The following is a 10,432-nucleotide window of genomic DNA, read 5'->3' on the forward strand; positions in this document are numbered from 1 at the left end:
AAATATTAAATTTTGAATTTCCTACTGGTAGTCCTGATGAGTTGGTAGACTGTATGACAGCTGTTATTTTGTTTACGTAACTTAATTTTTGTTTAATCAGGTACATTCTGGATCTTAAGCTGTGTTAAAATGCTTTCATAAAATTATTTTAATATATTTTTCACTTGTCTGTTTTTACTAGTAAAAATTACAATTCGTGCAGTTTTAATTGACTATCAAAATGTTATTATTTTAAGACACATTATATATATATATATATATATATATATATATATATATATGTAAAATGAAAATATAATTTAGATAATCCATTTAAAAAATAAAATGTAATTAGAATAATTTATTGTACATTTTGTTATAATAATTAATTGTAATAAATATGTTTTTATTCTTATAATAGCACACTTAAAAAAAATATATTAATACTGTATATATAATTAAACTATTATGGTACTTTATTATTTTGTATTATAATATAGTAACTTATTTTTAACTGTGATACATATTGTAAATATATACTATATTTTATAATGCGTTTTCTATTTTAAACCGTAATATAAAAATTATTTATTAAAAAAAAAAAAATATTGAATTGTATAAGAAATATAATTTCGTTTTAAAATGTATTTTTTTAATAATAAAAATTGTTAGTAACGTGGCTTTTAGTAATAGTTTTATTTTTTATTTTTGATAATATCTGCTACTGACAGTTTTGTAAATCTAAAAAAAAAATAAATATAAATAAATGGGATTTTAAAACGTTTCATACTCTTTTCTATTATTTTCTTCCTTAAAAATTAAATTTTTTTATACTATTTTTAATGCTATATTATTTAATAATTCAGCGAAATCTCCTTGTACAGACAACTACGAAGTGTATACCGCCTTTTATTTTTGCGTGAAACGACTGTACTCCTTTGTCACCAAAAACAGAGATATAAAAAAAAATAAAAAAACCCATAAGGTTTAATGGAACTTGTTCTTTATTTTATAAACCTTTACAATCTTGCTGGTAAATTGAAACTGTATAAAAGTTAACTAACTAATTGGGGTAATACTTAATTCGCTGGATTTTAGAACAACCAGACATGGTGTCGATTACCAGTAAGTTTCTGGATTTGTTTTCTCCTAATATTTACCCATCGTATTAACTTAAAAAACAAGTATTGTTTGTAACTTTAATCGCAGTTAGAATTTTGTGTCTTTAATAAGAGGTGAGATAATAGGTTTTTAAAATATTCGTTGAATTGAAATCGACGATTAGAAAATTAAAACAAAAAAATATTTACACAAATAAAATTTTGTTCTTTAATTTTCATAAATAATAATATTTTTTTGTATTATCTTGAAGAAGTTATTGAAATATAATTACTGGGGAAAAATTGAAAAATGGCAGTGTTTTTCATTTCTGCGATTCAAGTTGTTTTTTTTTTAAATAACTGCTAAACACAAAAATAACGGATAACAGAAATAATCTTAATGCTGAATAGAACTTAAATTTTTCACCAAATGATTTATAAAATATACAACTCTTCAAAAAGAAGCTTTATATTTTATGTTTAGTAATTAAACAACAATATGTTATTGTTGAAAATCTAATGATTAATTTGCTTAATCATTCATACAGTTTTCCTAAATATATTAGACAAAGAAAATACGAGTATATAGTAGGTTTTTTAATTTCATTTGAGAACAAATGATCGAAGCAATTTTTTTTTACGCGTACATAAAAAAATTAACAGAAGTATGGATTTATTTACAATAATATTTTTTGCTTATATTTAAAAACCATACCTTAACAGAGCAGTTTATTTACAGTTCGATAAATTCCCTTCTGATCTTTTTTTTTGTGTTATTTCATCTGGTTATAAATAAGTAAAATAAACAAAGAAAAAATACGTAAATAAAAGTTTGTTTTTAATATTTCAACATGTTGCTCATATGCGTTTTAATATTTGAACGGCAAAACTAAAACTGCTAACGCAATATTTTTTCCCCCCGATATCTGTTTGAAATCATATAACCATAAAAAAAAGTGTGGATTTTTATATTAGTATGCGTTATCTTTTATAGATTAAACATTTTCATTTAACTTTTACTGTAAATAAAACGATCTATTAGACGAAAAATATTTAATATATTCGAAAATTTTCCATTTTATTTCTGGTAGCTTTTATAGTTAATTTGTAATGGTGAAATCAGTCAAATCATTTTTCTTTAAATGGTTTTCTATTAATTTCTTTTACTTTATTGTACGAATTAAAGTATCGTGAAACATTTCGGTATTCAGATTTCAACGGAAATATCCATTTGACCATCCCTGAATCCATTTTGAGTAGTTTCAGCGTGACGTCTGTACGTACATATGTCGTATGTACGTACGTATCTCGCATAACTTAAAAAACGATTAGCCGTAGGATGTTGAAATTTTGGATTTAGGACTGTTGTAACATCTAGTTGTGCACATCTCCTTTTGATTGCAATTGACTGGACACCAAAAGTCTCCAAAAAAGCCCAAAATCCAAAGAATTTGAATTTTGGACCTTTTTTAACTGCAGTGATAAACCCTTATTGAGAGATTTTTAATGATATATCACAAGTCGTACTTATTTTGATTGGTTCCAGAGATATAGCCAAATAAAATTTTAATTAATGAAATATTTGGATCTTACAAGGGGAAGGCACATCAGTTCAAATCCGACTACATCTCCTTTTTTTAATTAAATATTAATGAAATAATGAATTTTTATTTATAAGTTATTAATGAAATAAAATTTTATGTACTTTTCATTTAAAAAACAATGTATCTATGTAATTTAATAGGCCTACAAGGAAGTCATGTAGTATCCACATCAGATTTTTTATTTAAACTATAATTTTAAGAAAACAGATTAAAAATCTATTTTAAAAAAATTCTTAGAGTAAACTTTTTTCAAACATTTTATCTGTACAAAGATGGTGTTCTTTATGATTCTAAAGCATTCATTTAAAGTAATTATAGTACTTAAATCAATACAACTTGATTTAACTAATTTTAAAACTATTCAAAAATTCATCAGAATAATTTTTTTAAATTGTAGGTCAAATAATTGAAGGTCAAACAAATTTACAAACATTTATGATCAATAATTATAAACCTGTATGGTTTTTAAAAAAATGCATGTATTTTTGGCTGAGTTATTCTAAAAAAAACTAAAATTTTATACGTGCAATTTCGGAACGGAGTAAAAATTTTACAAATTCGTCTTTGAAAGTTTATTTACTAAATGAGCACTAATTTGTTTTCTAAGAAAGGTTTTTCCAAACTAAATAAGAAGTTGAAAATAAAAAATCCCTTTCGGCACGCCGGAAGGCGGAGGTAGATTTCATCGGTGCTAAGTAGGGGATAAAAAAGATTTCCACCTTAAAGTTAAGAAAAACTTTAAATTTACTCAATACGACAGTGGCTGCATATGAAAAAAGTTTCATATGTTTAGCATACGACAAGCCCCATCTTCTTACAAATCCAATAATATTTTGGTCATCCCTGCCGTAAGGATTGGTCATATTAAAAATTGTTTCAGACAAAATATTTAGGTAATGTTTAGAGGATTAACGACCACTTAAACCGATTCAATATTGTGTCTATTAAGGAAGGTATGATTTTTTTTGTCTTCGAAACCCCATTTTTTCTACTCTCTGGGCCAATTGTTGGCGATATAAAAATACTATACTAGGCCCTTATCCAAAAAATAGTAGGAACTTTAAACGAATTCGATATTTTACTTAATAAGAAAGTTATAGCGATATTTTGTTTTTCGAAAAGCCCCATTTCCACTCCCATGATCCGATTTTGGCCGTTAACGAACTCGACCGAGATTTTGAAACAAGTCTTTTTAATCGTGTTCACAAGAAAGTGAAATATATATATGTATATATATTTTGCGCCAATCACTTTCAAATTGTTCCTTAAAAAACTCACATAAAAACTCACAACTTTACCCTTAAGGGAACTAGGGTCTCGATCTGTAGCTTAAAACCTTCCTTGGAATAACATGAATGTATCCTGAAAATTTGAAATCGGTCGGTTCGGTTCTTGCGTAATTCTGTTGCAAACGGATAGAAGCGTCACAATCTTTCGCATTTATATTGAAAATTGATATATATATATGTAGGAATAATTGTGTTACATTTTAGGTTGAAATACTGTATGTTATCATTACAAAATACAAATTAAAAAAAGAGAAGTATAAAATTGTATTTTCTAGACTTCATTATTATTATATATTTTAATAGGATTTATTTTTATAAACTTAATATAAAATGCGTTGTTAAAAGTTAAGGTATTAAACTTGGTATCATAATAGGAAGTAGAAATAAAATTCAAATTTTAAAAGCATATCAATTAGTTTCTAGTACTAGAAACCTATTATTATTGAAGTGTCTAGTAACTTATGTATAAAGTTTCATCATTTATCAAACTAAAAACGTCCTGTATTTTTGCATTTTTGAATTATTAAGATAGTAATAAAATATGTATTTTATTGATTAAATAATCATTTTTGTTTGATTTTTTCTTACATTTATTCAGTTTCTTTGCATATTTTCTTTATTATTAATTTATAAGTTAAAAATCGGTGTTACCTTGTAAAAAAAAATCAATTACTCCTCTATTTTGTAGGAAATTGAAATTCACTAATACCAATTAGAATTCAAAACTAACCTTTCGTATTACTAGGTGGGGTTATATAGCACACACAAAGGTGATAAAAAAATAATTTTTGGTATGGTTACTCCAAAAATTAAGTTTATATGTTTATCCAAATGCATGTATGTGTACGTGAAGAGATTATTTGGAGTCCATGTTTTGTTTAGGGAGGAGTATTTTTCCATTTTCTCAATGATGATCTTAGCTTAAATTTTGTTAGTTTTTTATTATTTTTCTTCTTTATTAGTTATTTTTCAAAACTATTTTTCTATTTGTTTTATTACTGAAATTCATATAGAATTATTTCGTAAATTATCTTAACCATATTCGAATAATCTTTTAACGATTACTTTATCGTAATAATTTACTGAACTTTTAAATTGTTATTTTTTTTATTAACGATAATTAATTGAATGTTTTCCCTTACTCCTGTCCAATGCCAGACTTCTCTTGAATTTTCCAGTAAGAAAATCTTTCCCGGCCACGGCACGAACGCTGCGCAAGAATAGCTTGATTGTAGGACTGTTACCTCACTGCCATCTAACATGCAGGCTTTAGTTTCAGGATCTGCTTCCCTAGTTTCTTCCATGTACTTCACCGCTGGGAATTTACTCATCTGTTTTCAAGGCTATTAGCATTGCGTACTTTTCTTCATGGGAGTGAAACTTGGACGATGTCAAAAAAAAAAGAAAAACACGTTGAGACAGTTGAAATGAGATTTTTAAAAAGAGTGAAAGAAGCGAATAGGCAGAAGTGTACTAGGTAACTTGAGCAGGTACAGAAATGACAGAATTCGGGACGACCTCTGGGTGATGGCTGTCAATGACACAATTAAACAGTACAGAGATAACAGGCTAGTTCATGTCCAGAGATTGGAAGATAGTAGGTTACCTAAACAAGCATTAGACTACGTTCCAAGAAGAAGGTGAAAGACTGGAAGACCGAAGTTACGATGGGCGGAACAGGTCTAGATCCTAATCCTTAGCGGAAGATGATGATAATTTTATGTTGTACTACTGATTTTCTGTAATAATAATTACGATTATTTATTATGTTTATTTCATTTTATTATAAGATTGTCTTATCATAATTATTTCCGCAAAATACTACATTGTATGAGAAAGGACTTTACTATGCGTCCGTTACCATTTTTAATAAATAGTTCATCCATATAAAAGATCTTTGCAAGAATTTATTTCAAATTAAATTAAAAGATTTTATATTACGGAACTTTATTATTCAGTTAATGAGTTTTTAAAATATATTACTTTCCTGGCATCAAAGCTCTGGAGTTAAGCTGCAAGAAGTATGGTAATCAGTCCAAAAATGGGGTATGCGTCTTATGTATTTCAAGACGTTTCATGATCCAGGGACCTCAAAGAATAAACAAAGTAGGGACTAGTTGATGTACGTAGTGAGTTTACCTTGTGTAGGCGTGTTTGAAGCTTTTTAACTTTTGACTTGTCTAACCGATTTTGATGAAATTTGGTACAGAGACTTGTGTGTATAAGCCAATTTCTTTGTAAAAGTTTGGGATCAATATCTCCAGGGGGTGGGATAAACAGTTTCTTTGGAGTCAATTTTCTCAAAATTTTGCAAACATAACCCACTTTATATTAAGTTCAGTTTATGCGTATTAAGTCTTTATATATATATATATATATATCTATTAATAGATTTTATATATTAAGTTTTTAGTATTAAGTTCTTTATGTAAGCGTATATGCTTATTTAACATCTAAAAAAAATCTCACCAAATTCTTCCCTTCCCAAAAATAAAAAAAATTATCTTTTTATTTATTGGATATTTTAAATAAATGAGTTGTTTTTATATCTTCCTAGGAATAGTAGTAGTACAAGTTGGCCAAAAAAAATACTTTGGGGGCAATATTAGGGATAGGAAAGCCGATCAAAGTTTAAATATATCGATTTTTTAACACCTTTTTTGGATTATTTAAATTCTTAATAACATTACAATAAAATTTCATCATAATTCATCCCCATCCACAAGAAAGAAACCTTGTATTTTGTTTTTTGTATTCAGTGAGACAATTAAACAAATAATGAAAATTCAGTAAGACAATGAAAATTCAATGAAACTGACAATAAGACAATTTCCACTGAAAAATGTAAATCTTTCAGAGGAATTTTTAGGCTAACGATTTTTCGAAGAAATGTACGCTATTACTTACAGTCGCACTGTAGCATTGGGGGGGGGGGGGGGGTGAATTAAAAACTTTTATTCATGTTTTGAGCTATGAGAAGTATCCAACCGGATTGCTCTAGTAGTGAACTCGTCATCGCAAATAAGCTGATTTCAAAGTCGAGAGACCTAAGGTTAAATCCTAGTAGAGACAGTTACTTTCACCGTTAGTTTAGACAATTACTTTTATTCGGATTTGAATACCAGATCATGGATACGAACGATGCGTTCTTTGGTGGTTGGGTTTCAATTAACCACACATCTCAGGAATGGTCGACCTTAGACTGTACAAGACTACACTTCATTTACGTTCATACATATCGTCCTCATTCATCCTCTGAAGTAATACTTTACGGTGGTTCCGGAGGTTAAACAGAAAAAGAGAGAGGTATGAGGAGTACAAAAATACCATTCACTTAATATTTAATTTCCTTGTGTATATGTGTATGCATAGAATTAATGGTTCGAAAAATACTAGATCAGTCTCATTAAAATTTAGATATGTTGTAGTATTGTAGTTTTGCACATGAAAATTTGATGAAGCTTAGTTGAGTCGTTTTTCAGTTACACTCAATTTAAGGTTGACAGTAAACTACTTAACCTCGATTCGATGTTATGTTGATTTTATACTGGTGTTTTTTTCATACGCCCTTATGCGGTGAGTCACATTGGTGAGTAAACTTAATGCTTGGTTGTAGGGTCTAATCGTTATTTTTAATTATCTCATCAAATTACGGTTATAATAATTTAATTTTCTTATAAACTGAAAACATATTCTAATATTAAATAAAAACAAATTATTCATCCACTTTAGATTTCTCAGTTATTTTTTATATATTGCATACTTATTGCGCAAAAAATTATACATAATAAAATAACGAATAGTTGATTTTCTTGCGCAGAACTGCAAAATAAGTTTTTTTAGTTTCTTCCATTTGATATAGTATACGTAGACAAATCAAAAAAGATTTCTTGGGAGGTGATTTTGGGGAGTAGAGGTGCAGAAAAAAGTAAAAAAGAATATTGATTTTTGAATTTTTAAACTTTTTTTTAAAATTAATTTTAACTTTCTGCATCTCCGTATAAAAAATTCAAATAATTTATTTTAATATCGTCTGAACTGTGATTGCTTATACTGATTTTATTTATTTTGTTTCTCTACTCAGTTAATTTTTTAGTGATAATACATTTCAGAATCACGTTCTGTGATGAATTGGATGATTTGTTTGTTTATTTAAATGAAACCCCGATTGTATTAAAAATTTAATTTTGTTATTTCCGGTCAGACACATGCGATTGTTTGTCATCCGAAGTAGGTCATCTCATCAGAAATATAGTAGCTGTATAGAGAAAACAATGAAGTATCTGTTTAAAAATCCATACTATTATATAATAGAATATTTAAATTTCTGGAATTTAAAAAAAAATTATCCTCTAATTGAATTTCTACGACGCAAAGTACATCACGGTATTTATGAAATAAACTCTAATACAAAATAATATACATTTGTTGCCAATAATTACTCCCATAAAACTACAATTATTATACTATAAATAAACTTTGATTTATTTCGGTAAAGTTAAATTTTTAACATTAATAGTAATTCAGAGGTTTTTGTATATTTTTTTGTTTGGACGTGGAAAGTTAGTGATATAAAATCTCATAATTTTTAGTCCTCGAGCATAAGAATGTCCTTATGTCGAAGAAAAGAGATGTAAAGTAAAATGAGGAAAATTCCTTGGTTCTCGAATGACTGCCAGCGAAGGGGAGTTGTCTAGGAGGAGAAATTTTATTTTTAAGATCGAATGATAATTTATTTTTGTTCCAAATACCAAAAAAAAAAAAAAAATTGAACGAAGGAAAGGAATCTAAATTTACAATTTACAATTAGTGGAAACAATTTTCAATAAATTGTTTAAATTTAATCCAGTCTCTAAAATTAATAGAAAGAGATCATTGTTACGTAAAGAACTGTTTCTCATACATTATTTGAGATTTCTATTTCTAAGAATGTATAAAATAGAAAAGCTGAAATAAAAATTTAAGAAAAATGGAAAGTTGTTTATGTAATGTAACTGCTTAATATAATGTTGGTTTTATAACTGTAGTTTTTATTCAGTCACTTGACCGGTGTTAGAACTTGTGAAATAAGTTAAAATTTTGTTAAAAGTTAAGAGTCTGGAGGGATATATGAATTGAATATCTACATCTTAGTTTTTAATGGATGTCTGTTTTGTGAATTTTTTGACAAGATTATAATTGTTCAACATTTTATTGCCGGATTTTTGAATATATTTCCTATTAGGAATTTCTTTTAAAACAATTTTTTTTGAGACATTTAGAGTTTTTGTTTGAGTTGGATACATTTTGGAATTCTCAATTTCAACAAACAGTCTAACTGATCGTACGTTTGTGGTGATTGTATTTTATCTAATTCTGTTTTTTGGAGAGGTTATCAGACTAATTTTGATAAAATAAAAACAAAAAATAGAGAAAATTCTAGTAGCACAAAAATTTATTTACTGGATGGACTGTAACCATCTAACTTTAAATATTGATAAACCCAAGGCTTTGTGCTTTTCAGGTAGACGTAACATAGCCAATCACGTGAAAAAGACTGCCATTAATGATTCTGTAATATTTCTGTTACCCTCAAAACGAAATTTCTGGGTGTTTTATTAGAAGAAAAATTTCATCATTATTAAATTATTTATAAACATATATTATCTATATTCTCGAGTAAAGTATAATGTCATTAATTGGGGCGTCATCAAAAAAAGATCAGAACCAGGTTTTAAGATACAAATATGGCTGTCAGATCATTATCTGACGCTTATAAGTATGAATCGTGTGGTCCGATATTTAGAAGATTAAGTATGTTAAATTATGTTTATGTTTATACTTATGAATGCATAATCTTCGCTAAAAAGAATGTTTACTTATTTTTAAAAGATAACAAATCCACTTCTACCAAACTATTGAGACTTTTCTTTTTCCTGTTTAGTCTCCGGTAATTACCTTTCAGATAATACTTCAGAGGATGAATGAGGATGATATGTATGAGTGTAAATGAAGAGTAGTCTTCTACAGTCTCAATTCAACCATTCCTGGAGGTGTGTTGTTAGTTGAAACCCAACCATCAAAGAACAACCGTATCCACGATCTAGTATTCAAATCCGTGTAAAAATAACTGCCTTTATTAAGGCTTGAACGCTGAAACTCTCGACTTCCAAATCAGTTGATTTAAGAAGACGCGTTCACCACTAGACCAACCGGGTGGGTAAAGCTAATGAAACTGTTTTCGTATAACTCAACACATTATTTCGGCTTACAAGGAAGGCCCTCATTGCGATTTTTAATAAATTGTCAAATCGTTTGAAAAATCTTTCAACCAATTTATCTAAAATGCAATTAAACGATTTTTTTTTTTACCAGTGACATTCGTTATTCAGTGGTTAAAGTTTTAAATAATTATAAAAAAAAACTGATTTACCTGCATTCAGTTCAGCATGTACATTAATGTGTGCTAAGAATAATTTTT

Source organism: Lycorma delicatula, chromosome 7 (genome assembly GCF_047948215.1).
Source record: "Lycorma delicatula isolate Av1 chromosome 7, ASM4794821v1, whole genome shotgun sequence".
Lineage (NCBI taxonomy): Eukaryota > Metazoa > Arthropoda > Insecta > Hemiptera > Fulgoridae > Lycorma > Lycorma delicatula.